The sequence below is a fragment of the Nyctibius grandis genome, chromosome 6, assembly GCF_013368605.1.
Source record: "Nyctibius grandis isolate bNycGra1 chromosome 6, bNycGra1.pri, whole genome shotgun sequence".
Lineage (NCBI taxonomy): Eukaryota > Metazoa > Chordata > Aves > Nyctibiiformes > Nyctibiidae > Nyctibius > Nyctibius grandis.
The window spans coordinates 48,050,366-48,062,735 of NC_090663.1; positions in this window are offsets into that span (position 1 = coordinate 48,050,366).

Sequence of the window (12,370 nt, forward strand, 5' to 3'; positions counted from 1 at the left end):
TATTATAATTACTTAACTGTTTTACTTAAAGACCAGTTTAGACATTCTTTAGTTTGTCCAGACCTAAAAATGAATATAAAGCTTCATGAAAACGCTAAGAAATATCAAGCAGCATGTACTGGAATTAAGATTAGAAAACATCAGCAAAGCTTTCATTAAAAAAAAGATTTCTGTGATTATAAGACTTATAAAGAGAAAGTATACTATAAAATAAAATGTGAATTTTTAGAGGAGTATTAATTGATCTGTGTTATACCCGATGATCAGTCTTTCCTTTCCTTCTATTGACCAATGGTGTTCATATGAGCAGGTGGTAAATTGGACTAGGGAACTGATCTGAAGTTAACCTTTTCCTCCACTGCCCTCCACCTCGAATGGTTATCAGTTGGAATATCGTGGCCTAAAATCAGCTTAAGCTCTCATGGAACAAACCAGCTTTCTTCAAAATTACATAAAATTAATTTGAACTAGTGTGTTACAGTGGACATGTAGTAGGCTGTAAAAATAATTGTTCAAGATAAAAGTTGAACAGAACAGCGCAGTCCTACGACTTCAGTCACTGAGCTGCATGTAACTACTCCCCGCCCCCCTTTCCCCCTGAGGCATAGTTTAAAGCTTTTCTGTCAGGGCTGCTGGTGGGATACTTTGTCTCTGTAATATAAACTCAAGTGGGTAATGATAGCCTTATGGGAATGTTATTTTAGTGATTGCTGGAAAGCAAACAGTGTTATGGCTACATTGATCCTCCCAAGCATGTTTCTGATATCCCATTATGGTAAAAAAAAAAAAAAGAGCTGGAAAGGGCTGGCTTGCCTAGCTTTCTACTAAATAGTTCTGGAGTAGTTTTTAAATATCCCCTTTCTAGATTTGCATCTCCCTTGGGCTTTTAGAGTAGCCAAAACTGGGGCAAAATGTAGACCTGAATCCAAGCTGTCTTTCATAGGTGATGTTCAAAGAAGTCAAGTAACTTTGGAAATAAGGGATAATTTTTGTTTCTTTTAATGGCACTACTCTCTTTTTACAAATGTATATTGTGTGATATCGCATTGTGCACTCAGAACTGTGGGGAACTCGGAGGCTGTAGTACTATTATAGGCTATGAATAGGGAGCAGTACCTAGTGGCGCCTCTCAAACTGGAGGTTAGGTTGTCTGTCGGGGCTTGCTTTAAGCGCAGGAGGCTGCCCAAAGCAGCCAACTACTGTCAGAGAGCAGCAATGGCTCTGCTCTTGTTTTGTTTCCAAGCGTTCAACCCAGTAATTGCAGCCCATGGCTGCAGTGTCAGCACTGAGTGTTGGCAATCCTTTATGAAGTGAGAAATTAGGGAATATGAGCAGTATGCACTACTACAAGGGATATTCCCTCTCCTTCCTTAGCATCATCCCATTTCCCCTCATCTCCTGCCCCATGCCAACAAGGGGAACAGTGATCCTGATTCTTCATATGGTCCCCTGTGGTCACTGCCTTTATCCTTCTTTGGCACTTTCTCCTTCTTCCCTCTGGCAATTTCTATTGCTACAGGAGTTGATTGAGTCCTAGGCCTTGTTTTTGGAGGAGACGAAGAGAGAAAGCTTGACCTGGGTTCTCCATCAGCTGTGGTTCAAAGTGATCTGTGTGCTGCCTTGCTCTGGAGGATAGAAATTGTTATCCCCTCTCTCTCTTTGACATATAGATTGTCTCATTTATGCAATTGTATGCTTAAAATGTTGAAGATGAGAAAGAAAGGTGGAATTTTCCCTCCGTTTGTAGGCAGGGTAATCCTGCTTTTCCACCATGTGCCAAAATGAGAGATTCTGAGAATATGAGAATGATTATATGAAACTTATTAGTATGAGTGATTAATTAAAGACAAAAAAGAGGCTTGCTTTCATCTGAATAGCCTCCATTGAGGCTCTTTGCTTAGTAGTCAAATAAGAGCTGCAAGGGTATAAATGTAATAGTTTTCAGATTGCATAGCGTGTTGCTGAACAAGATGAAAACCTTTTTTCTGCACATATAATCTCCTGCAAAATAACTTTCAAAAAAACTCTTTCTGTTTTGATTAATTAGTGATGGTTTGCAGAAAATATCATATGGAAAACAAGAAAAATATGAAATTGCTGAAGGGTAGGCATTCCTAGACCTTCAAAATACAGATGCAAGAAGAGCTTTCAATTCTAATTGTGTAGGGATGCTTACCTGAGTCAGCACTGAGGATGCATTCACACTGACGGTAACTGTTTCATCAATAAAGGGCCTGTATGTAGCTGCGGTACTTGGACATTTGCCACCAGCTATCTGATCAACATTTGTGGCTGAGCAGTAGGAACATGATGCAATGTTCAGCAGTGTCTCCTGGCTCCTTGTCATAGAGTGTTATGCTTCACAAAGGTGTCCTAGACAATCACATGGTCTGTGTGGTTGACTCAGAAACTGGGAACAGTGTCAGGGTGGGATGAAAAAGAGAGTACAGACTTACAGCTCTGGGAGATGGGGTGATTACTCTTGAGGTTGTAGTTACAGAGTGATATCTTGATGTGAGAAGACAGATGGGATGCTTTTGCCTATACACACAGTTCATACCAGATGTGATATGGAGTGTCTGGTGATGGTTGCACCTAAGTCATCTAAGCTTTAATTTCTTGTTGAAATGTATTTTTCTCTCTTAAGGGGTTCTTCTTAGTGTTTTCTGGTACCATATATGGTCAAAACTTAGTTCCAGTGAATTTTACATTAACTTTTACTTGTATTTCTATTGTATAAATAAAACTGAAGTTCTTTACCTTGCTTTTTGCCTTTCCAAAACAAATATATATATATATATATATATATATCACAGAATCAACCGGGTTGGAAGAGACCTCAGGGTGTTGCCCTGACACCACCCTGTCAACTAGATCATGGCACTAAGTGCCATGTCCAGTCTTTTCTTAAACACATTCAGAGATGGTGACTCCACCACCTCCCTGGGCAGCCCATTCCAATGTCTAATAACCCTTTCTGAAAAGAAATTCTTCCTAATGTCCAACCTGAACCTCCCCTGGCGAAGCTTGAGGCTGTGTCCTCTTGTCCTATCGCAAGTTGCCTGGGAGAAGAGGCCGACTCCCACTTCACTACAACCTCCCTTCAGGTAGTTGTAGACTGCAATAAGGTCACCTCTAAGCCTCCTCTTCTCCAGGCTAAACAACCCCAGCTCCCTCAGCTGTTCCTCGTAGGTCAGACCCTCCAGACCCTTCACCAGCTTGGTCGCCCTCCTCTGGACTCTCTCCAACACCTCAACATCTTTCTTGAAGTGTGGGGCCCAGAACTGGACACAGTATTCAAGGTGCGGCCTCACCAGTGCTGAGTACAGAGGGACGATCACTTCCCTAGACCGGCTGGCTTACACTGTTCCCAATAGAGACCAGGATGCCATTGGCCTTCTTGGCCACCTGGGCATACTGCTGCCTCATGTTTAGCTGGCTGTCAATGTTTTTAAATGTTTAAAACATTTTTTTTTTTGTTCAACAAATTAATACAACAATTTCTTGTTCATATATTATACAGTGATGGTGGAGGAGAGACAAAATTAATTCCTTTCACATACTGACCATTTCATCACCACATATTCGCTGTTCCTTACTTTGTTTTGTATTATCCCCATTCCATTCTTCTTAGAAATGACAATTTTTTATTCTAATTAATTATTGAAAATCTTATTTTACAATCCATTTTTAGTTGTCAGGACTTTGTAGATTTTCTGTTTTACTTACTGTCAGCTTTTGAACATCCATTTGGAAGGCTTTTGTCTAGTAGATATATTAAAGCACTAGAAAACAATGCTCAATAAAACTCTAAAATAGTATAAGGCAGTTAAAACATAGCAGGAAATTAAGGTTCCGATCCCACCGAATGGGAATGAGAGCATAAAATAAAGAAATGCATTTTATTAGAAGTACCTATGCAAGATTTAAAGAAGGCTGAACTTGTTCAGTGAAAAATGGGTATGACCTATAATGATGCACTAAATTTACTATAAACAGCAGAATGTAGAAGACTAAGTCAGCTGTTACAGTCAAAAAACCTTCTTTTTCATCAGGTATCACAGTGCAGGGTTGGGGTGTTTTTGTTCTGTAAAATCTCAGAACTGTGTTTGCTTCATACGCAGTCTATCAATTTCATTTTACATAAGGAGAGAAGATCATTGAAGATATTAAAACAGCAAGTCTGGGAGACATCAGAGTTTCAGTTCAAATTGGGGTCAAAGACATATCTTCAAACTTGTTCCCATAGTATTCCCAAAGAATGCAGCCAAGATGACAGGTTCTGGACACTTCCCCATTTGATGGATCTAAGCAAGCTCCTGAATACTACAACAGATTGTGCTAGCAACCCAAGCCAGCTTTATGACTGACAGAACAAGTGCAATTTTCTGTATTTCTTTCTGACTATGCTGAATTCAGCCTCGTGAAGAAAGTTGACCTTTGTGGCAGTGAAGAAGAGAGAGAGACAAGTCACTGCAAAGCAGGAAAAAAGAGGCCAAAAACTCCACAGCAGTTAAATAAAAAAACAGAAAATGTCTATAACTATTTTAGCCATTCAAGTACAGAACACTTTCATCTATTTGTGTATTTCTGTATGATTAGACACAGACTTTTTTAAAAATACAACTACAAGCAACTTCGGATTTAATTCATTTTAGTTAAAGAAGTTATTTTAGAGTTTTGTTTCCATCCTTGTGAATCTTCACTGTCATTAAGTTCTATAAATAGGGTAAAATTCTTGACCTGACATACTGAATGTGGATTTTAGAGTTGTTTTCAGTTAGATTAGGATTTCATCTGCAGTTGACTTAATTATATAAATGCGGGCACCGAGGGAGAGCACTGGAAGGCAAATGTATTTTAGGTTCAATCCTAATAAGGACAGACTGCCCCTCAGCTACATAAAGTCCTTGTTTATTTAAATAGCTCCAACATTCATTGGTCCTATCGGTTACTGGTCAAACTGTGGCTCGATCCAGTGATACCAAAATCTGTGTGCATCTTTATTTTCTGCAGTTAGATTATTTGATATTTTGTATCACTGTATTGTTGTGTATATTCCTCCCCATCACACCTAGGTGCATCCATGACTTCTGCTAATTGTTCATCTGTGTTTAAGGAGCCAGGGAGCTCATGGTTCCTTGTATATCATAGATTTTCCCATATCACATTTCTTTCTCAAACGTCCTCTAGCTGTTTTCCCATGCTATGAAGGCTGCTGAAATACTGCTTCCACTGCCTCAGACTACCTACCTTCTCTTTTTACATGTTTGTTTTTTAGCAACTGGTTTCCTCCTTTAGTCATTTATACTTTTATTGCTTCAAACCCTATTAGAGGTAAAAAACCCAAATCTGTCTGTTCCAATCTCTGCCATTTTCATGGTGCGCTTGAGTCATGATCTCCAGGTGGGTTGACTTTAAACCAGCTGAGTTATTGTTGTGGAGGAGAGTGATTAAGGTTTACAGCGCTTAAAGAATCACCACCAAAGATATTAGCAAGAGTGTCTTCTAATATGAATTTGTAAAATCGTGATTTAACAAAGTTCGAATGGCAACGTTCGCTCTATTACTTACAACAAAGGGGAAATTGAGGTAGAATTGGGCTAGAATGATTTATACAGAGATCAGGAATGTATGGGGTAGAGGGGAAAAGGGTTAGGAAAGAAACTATGGAAGACTCTCCCCTTGAGTTGCAGGGTTCAGAATGGACCCCCTTGCCTTCTAAACTCCTTCTCAGAGAGGAGTCTAGGGACGGCTGGATCCAATCCTAGTCCCAGATTTGGTTAACGGTTTATGTCTAAGGGAACTGGGTACAGGGATTTCCGTGTTATTGGTTCAATGTGGCATTATGTGTTTTTCACAACTTTGGGATAGCAGCAATTTAAGGTTTAACACTGTTATGGTGTATCACAAAATTAGATTATATGATTTTTAGCAATACTTAATAATCAACAATCTATTATAATCGCTACAGTGATTTAGTTAAAGATTCAACAAAGTTATTGAAATTAAATTGCATATACACACACACACAAAGCTATAGATATAGATGATAGAGACAGAGATATAAAGTGAAAAACCACTTCACTGGGTATCAAAGATGGGACCCATCTCTGTTGGCTAGAGCACTTCAATAGAGCAAGTTACAGAGAAGTAATGGGATAAATCATAGTATTAACTAGAGTACTTACTGAATAGAAAGAGATTCTTTAAATTAGTGTTTAGTGTTCCTAGTTTAGTGTTCTTTCAAGGAGTTCAATAACACCAAGGCTTCAATGTTTTTGTTGGTAGCTAATGTTTTACCAAAACCCAAAATTTTTTTGAATAGCAAAAGCGAGAAGTAGGGGTGGTAGATTAGCATATCATAGCAAATATGGAGGAATTTTAGTCTTTAATTTAGCAGCTTACCTGTTTAAAAAAAAGTTACATCTTGAGTGGCCATTTTGCCTTCTCTAGGATGATATATTTGCTCAAAAATACTCAATAATTTACTATGAAAGTGTCAACAGCTGTTGTTTCTTCTTACATTTAATTAATGTTTGCAGTATTTTATTTAAGAAGACTAAATAAAAAACTTGAAAACCAAAATATTTATCTTTTCTAGCATGCACAGAGCACACAGTTACGCAATGGTATGTTAGGTGTTAATTTACAAATTTTGTAAAATGTTAACAGTACCAAAGTAGTATTTGCCTGAGTTCTAAGCTGGCAGATTTTATATTTTTGATTTTATAACATAAAGCAGTTGAATTCCCATTGGTTCAGATACTGCCTTGATGATAAACATTAATCCTCTAGGATATTGACGGACTAGCTGTAACAAGCTTTCTTAATGAGGGAAGAAAGCGACAGTCTTGCTGACAGTATAACTTCCACAAACTATCACTTGTATATATCAATGATGGTAAATACACCAGTTTCCTGAGGTTGATACTAAAGTCTTAGGAAAAAATTAGATCAACAATCACAACTCAGTTTTATTAAAAAAAGCTCCCCTAAGATCTGTGAATATAGTACCCTCATTTTGTTCTGCTTTCTGTAATATTAAATATGTTGTGAGATTGCAATTGTGGGATCATGTGAAGAACATAATAAGAAATGTTTAAAATTGTCATTTCTCATTTTATCATAATCCCTTGAAACCTGGGTCACTGACACTAAGATATCTGGTGTCATCCTTTAAAAAAGTGTACTTAAGAGGGTAAGATTAAATCAGAGCATGAAGTTAGCAGCAAAGATTTCACCTAATGAGAGTCCCCGCTGCATCTGCATTCCAGGTGTTCTGGCCTTTCAGAAACATCCCCAGCACATTCATGCCACTTGTGTCTGGGCTCATGAGAGCCACCTGTAAGCTTTAGGCCCAGTTCCAAAGAAGCTTTTCTAGAAAAGCCCTGGGCAGATGCATCTTGCTTGCATCCCCCCCAACACTTGCTGCCTGGGATCCTGTTGCCACTGGCACCTGATAGTGCAAGCAGTGACAAGGCAGAGAGAGAGTAACAACGAAAGGCAAGGAAAACCTGGCCCTTATGCTGGCTGCTCACCATGGAGGTGCCCTGGGGGATTGTCACGGTTTAAAGCTGGGCTGGCTATTAACCAGGTGGCAGATGCTCTCTGTTAACCCTCTCCCCCCCCCCCAAGGGAAAGGGAAAAGGGAGAGAGACTTATGGGTTGGAAAGTTAAAACAGTTTTAATAAACTATAATAATGAAAAAGAGTATAATAACAATAATAATAGAAATAAATATATACAAATATATACAAAACCAAGACTGAGAGCTTGGAAATCCTCCTCAGGCAAAGTTGCTCCCCCAGCATGGGCAGAGGGGAAAATGCAGTAGCTCTCCCCAGCACGGGCAGAGGGGAAAATGCAGTAGCTCCCTGCCATCACACCTGCAGGCTTTTAACTGGAAACTGGCAAAGCTGGTACCAATCAGTGGGAGACAGGAGGGCCCCTCCCTCCTGGGCCCCACCTCCAGGAGGCAGTGGGTTAGTGATAAATAGGAAAGTGAGAATGATGTGTATGGGATGGAATACCTCGTTGGTCAATCTTGGGTCACCTGCCCTGTCTGCTCCTCCCTGCAGGTGCGAGCCCCCTTCGGCTCTTCACTCATAAGCAGTGAGGAATTTAGCAGTGACCTTGGTTTCTCTAAGACTAATTGGCCTGGTTTGGGCCAAACCAGGACAGGGATACATCTCGGAGCCACCTGACATGTTTGTAATGTCTACATAAAGACGAAGCATGGTAGTGCAGGACTGGGAGCGCAAGGGTCTGCACTCCACCTTCCACTTGTGCAGCATGATAGTTTTGCAATTTAAATCAGAAAAGGAGTGAGGAAGAGATGGACAGGAGTCAGCAGAAGGCAGGATTCATCTGGCATGGTGAGTGCTTTTCGTGAGATTTTTAAAAAATGTACTTCTCTGCTTGTGTGTTCCAGCACATGAGCTGTCAGCAACATCGCTGGTTGTTCTGAAATGGCTGTGCCAGCCTCTTTCAGCGGGTGAAGGATGAAGAGCATGTGCCTGCATAGTCAGTGGCTGTAGCCACATAAAATAGCTGCTGAGAGACAGAACAGATTGGTACACAGATGCACGAGCTGTTGGCTGTCGTGGCAGCACTGCGTTTCACTGTTGCAAGCCCCAAGCTTGCTGAACGTAGTTAAGGTGACCTAACAACTCTGGTTCAGAGCATGGCTGCTGCTTCTGGAGGAGAACTGGAGGGTGACAGCATGAGGTTTGCTGTGCCTGAAAGCTGGCAGCAAGTCCTAGGAGAGAGAGCTGCCATCACAACAATGTGATCTGCTTTCCACATAGCATTTTAATGAGGACAAACTTTGCTAGATATGTATTATGGCAGCATTCGTAGAGAGAATCTGTTACGGTGACTGCTTTGTAAGAACCCCATATTTGGTGTGACAGCTTGGAGATATTTGTTGTGAGGTTTTTGAGGATGCAGACTGCACATAAAGGTATGGAGGCACTTGTGTGTGGTGTAGTAAAGGCAGGCTAATGGGAGAAGACATACTTTTGGCTAAAACTTCTGCTACTTGTTTGAAGTTCATGCAATATAATAATCTCTATTTATACAAAAAATATCTTGTTTGCAGATGCTTTTCTGCTATGAAACCATAATGGCAGATGAAAGCATTTTAAGAAAGTGATGTATTCTTTCCTGACAGGTATTTGCATCCATCAGTACATACAATGAAGTCCTCAAAGTCACAGGCAATGAAGCATGGTTTATATTTATTACTGTAGCTGTATTATAAACCTATTAATAACACTGAATATGGTGACAGAACTTATGGTCTTTTTCTGATCCACACAAACCAGACAATTAATTTTATTCTTATTTTTTTCAGATTAATAGTATGTAAAAGGCAAAGATTGACATGTCCTGAGAGTATACAGTATTACTCCTTGATACTTTGCAAATGACCTTTTAAATAATGTCAGGTTAATATCTGTTTCTTCTCTCTTAAAGGTAGGAGGAACGCAGTGACCTAGCCAGTATTTAAATTTTCATTTATTACACTTTATAGGTGCATTAAGTTGATTAAATCAGTTTATTGGGGTGGAATGGTTGTATTTTCAAATGAATTATATCTCTGTTCTTAATGCCAAATATCCTGGCTAGTCACCATTTAGTAACACAGAACAAGAGCATAATAGCTGTGGAATTTTGGAAACACTTTATTTGAACATGGAAAATTTCTTAATTTTAAATATATATACATTTTAAAATAGGTATTTAGGTATGTATTTTTACCTTCATATAAACCCTGGCTAAGCCAGCTTTCATTAATACACTGTATGTATATATACATCATCACATTTGGAACTGGTTGCGTATAATATGATATTTTTTCAGTTTTCTCTGTTTGTGAAGATTACAGCATGGGGAGAGATAAAATAGTGCTTAGTATATATTTGCTAAGATCTCATAACAGCAGCATCTGTCCAAGTCCAACAATTCCAAGGAAAGAGTCAGGCAGAGAACAAAATTTACATTACCAATGAACTGCTGAGAAGATTTAGAAAGCATAATAAACTTTGAGAGGAAGCACTCACCATGGTGTTCTAGAATACATTAATCATGATTAGATATTCATAAGGAAAGTGTCAGAACTGGGATTTAGTTTGTTTTCCACAAAATATTGAACTTGCAAAGGTGAAAAGCGTTAACAGGAGAGAAAAAGGAGATGGAGGTTTGCATTGCATTTTATCAAGAATTGAAAGAAATTGTCTCCGACTCAGGGGTGACTAGCTCGTCAACAGGGATAACTGTGGCAATTCTGTGAACTTTCCATGTAGTTTTCTTTGCTTAAAAAAAAAAGTCATCAAAAAATATTTGAATTAATAAGTATACTAGTTTTTACCCACTCTTTTATTGAAATAAAAATAGATAAGCAATATTTTCTCTTACCCCCAAAATTTGTTGTTGCTGGTGACTTAGCAGCTGAATAAATGAACCAATTATTTTCAAAACAGTTATTCCTTTGTTATTGAGTGTAATATTGTCATTAGTTTTAAGATAAAGTAGGCAATGTGCATCACACACAGATACCATAAATACTCGTAATTTGTGCATATGCATATTGAAGTATAATGTACAAGTCCTGATGTGCATCAGTCTAAGGTGCCTTTGCTTACAGAGGAACATACATTGAACTTACTAGTGATAGGTGAAGTCCAAAGAGGTTGGATATTCATTTTATGTAAGACTGTCTGCCTCAGAGTTTGGATGTGTGTTTGAATCCTATCCCCATTATTAATACTATCTGAAGGCTTGAGTGCAATAGGAATATTGAAGATTATTCAGCGTCAACTACCAGATTTGGAAACACAAAGAGTTTAATGCTGTAAAATCAATAGCCTAAGCTAAGTAAAGAGGTAATAGACAATTTTATGGTATTTTGCCCTTTTTTTTTATAAGTAAAATAGTGATTTAACTATAACTGAGCATCTTGCAGCATAAACCACTTCTGAGACAGTCTGAAAGTTTCAAGGCTAGAAGATTAGCCCCACTTGCTCTGCTGAGCAGACTAAATTGTTTGATTGCATTGTACACAATGTATTCAATGACTGCATTTTTAATCGAGTGTATACTAAGTAGAATTTTACCAAGTAGAATTTTCTTTAATGAAATAAAATATTTCATATTTGTGCTTTATAAGTTTCAGTAGAAAACTGCGATTAAATCTTTCTTCTTTGCAATTCTGGTCTGAACAGACTATTTTTCCCTCATCCCAATGATAAGGATCAGCTTGAATAATATATATAGCCTCATAAGACAACTAAATTGTAACCAAGTGTTGCTATATGAATGGCTGCAATTTGAATACATGAGTAAATATTGTTATATAGAGGTTTTCAATATAATAATGATTTTAGAAATTTTATTAAAAGAAAATAATAAAACAGTAACACAAGCTACAAATGATATGGGTCAGAACAGTTTGCTTGCTTGAGAAATGACCTTACCTAAATGAGGCAAGTGAAATGCCTTAAGGTATTCCAGCTGCCAGTTCAGAAGGTACAGCTCTCCCAGCAGTGTTTCTCACCCAAGAGTTTTAAGGAACAAACTTGTCACAGAATAAAAGAATCCTCTTATGGATAATAATATATCAAAAAGTTTCAGAATTAACTGAAATGGAGAGAAGTCAACAGCAAGAAAACTTCAGTGTGCATCGGATTCATGAATGCTCTGGAAGTGGGCTAAAAAGTAAGATGACAGAACTTCCTGAGAATCGGGAAGGAAACTCTAAATTTGATACTAAAGAACTTGCTGTACAGTGAGAAATAAGGAATAACCATGATTATTCCACATCCTTCACCCTATCCCTCCTCAGCTTTTAAGGCAAATCTAAGGCTGACAGAGAACAACACAGAAGAATCCCACAATACAGATCAATTTAATGATAAAATAGCAGAATGAAACTCATGGTTAATAAGAGAATTAATACACATGAGGGGAAAAAAAAGCACCCTAATTATTTACATGCAATGAGGAAAAAAATAACCTATACCATAATTATTTACAGGCAATGAGTAGCTGTAAATTAGCTATTTGCATTCATAGGACATAAAATATGTGAGTTATTGTTAATAGATGTCTCAGAATTTCAGGTCAGTGTTTAGTGGCAGACAAGTCATATATATATTAAAAGATGTGTTGAAATACTTTTTATCTCTATGTTTTAACTTATAAATTATACTATAAATTATTTAATATATAAAAGTTATCATATAAATATAAGTTTATATACCAAATTATAAAATATAGATTATTATAATTTGTATTATAAATTATATGTATATTAAAATATTTTAGAGTATGAGAATTATTGGGAAAGAAATGCTGAATAACAAGG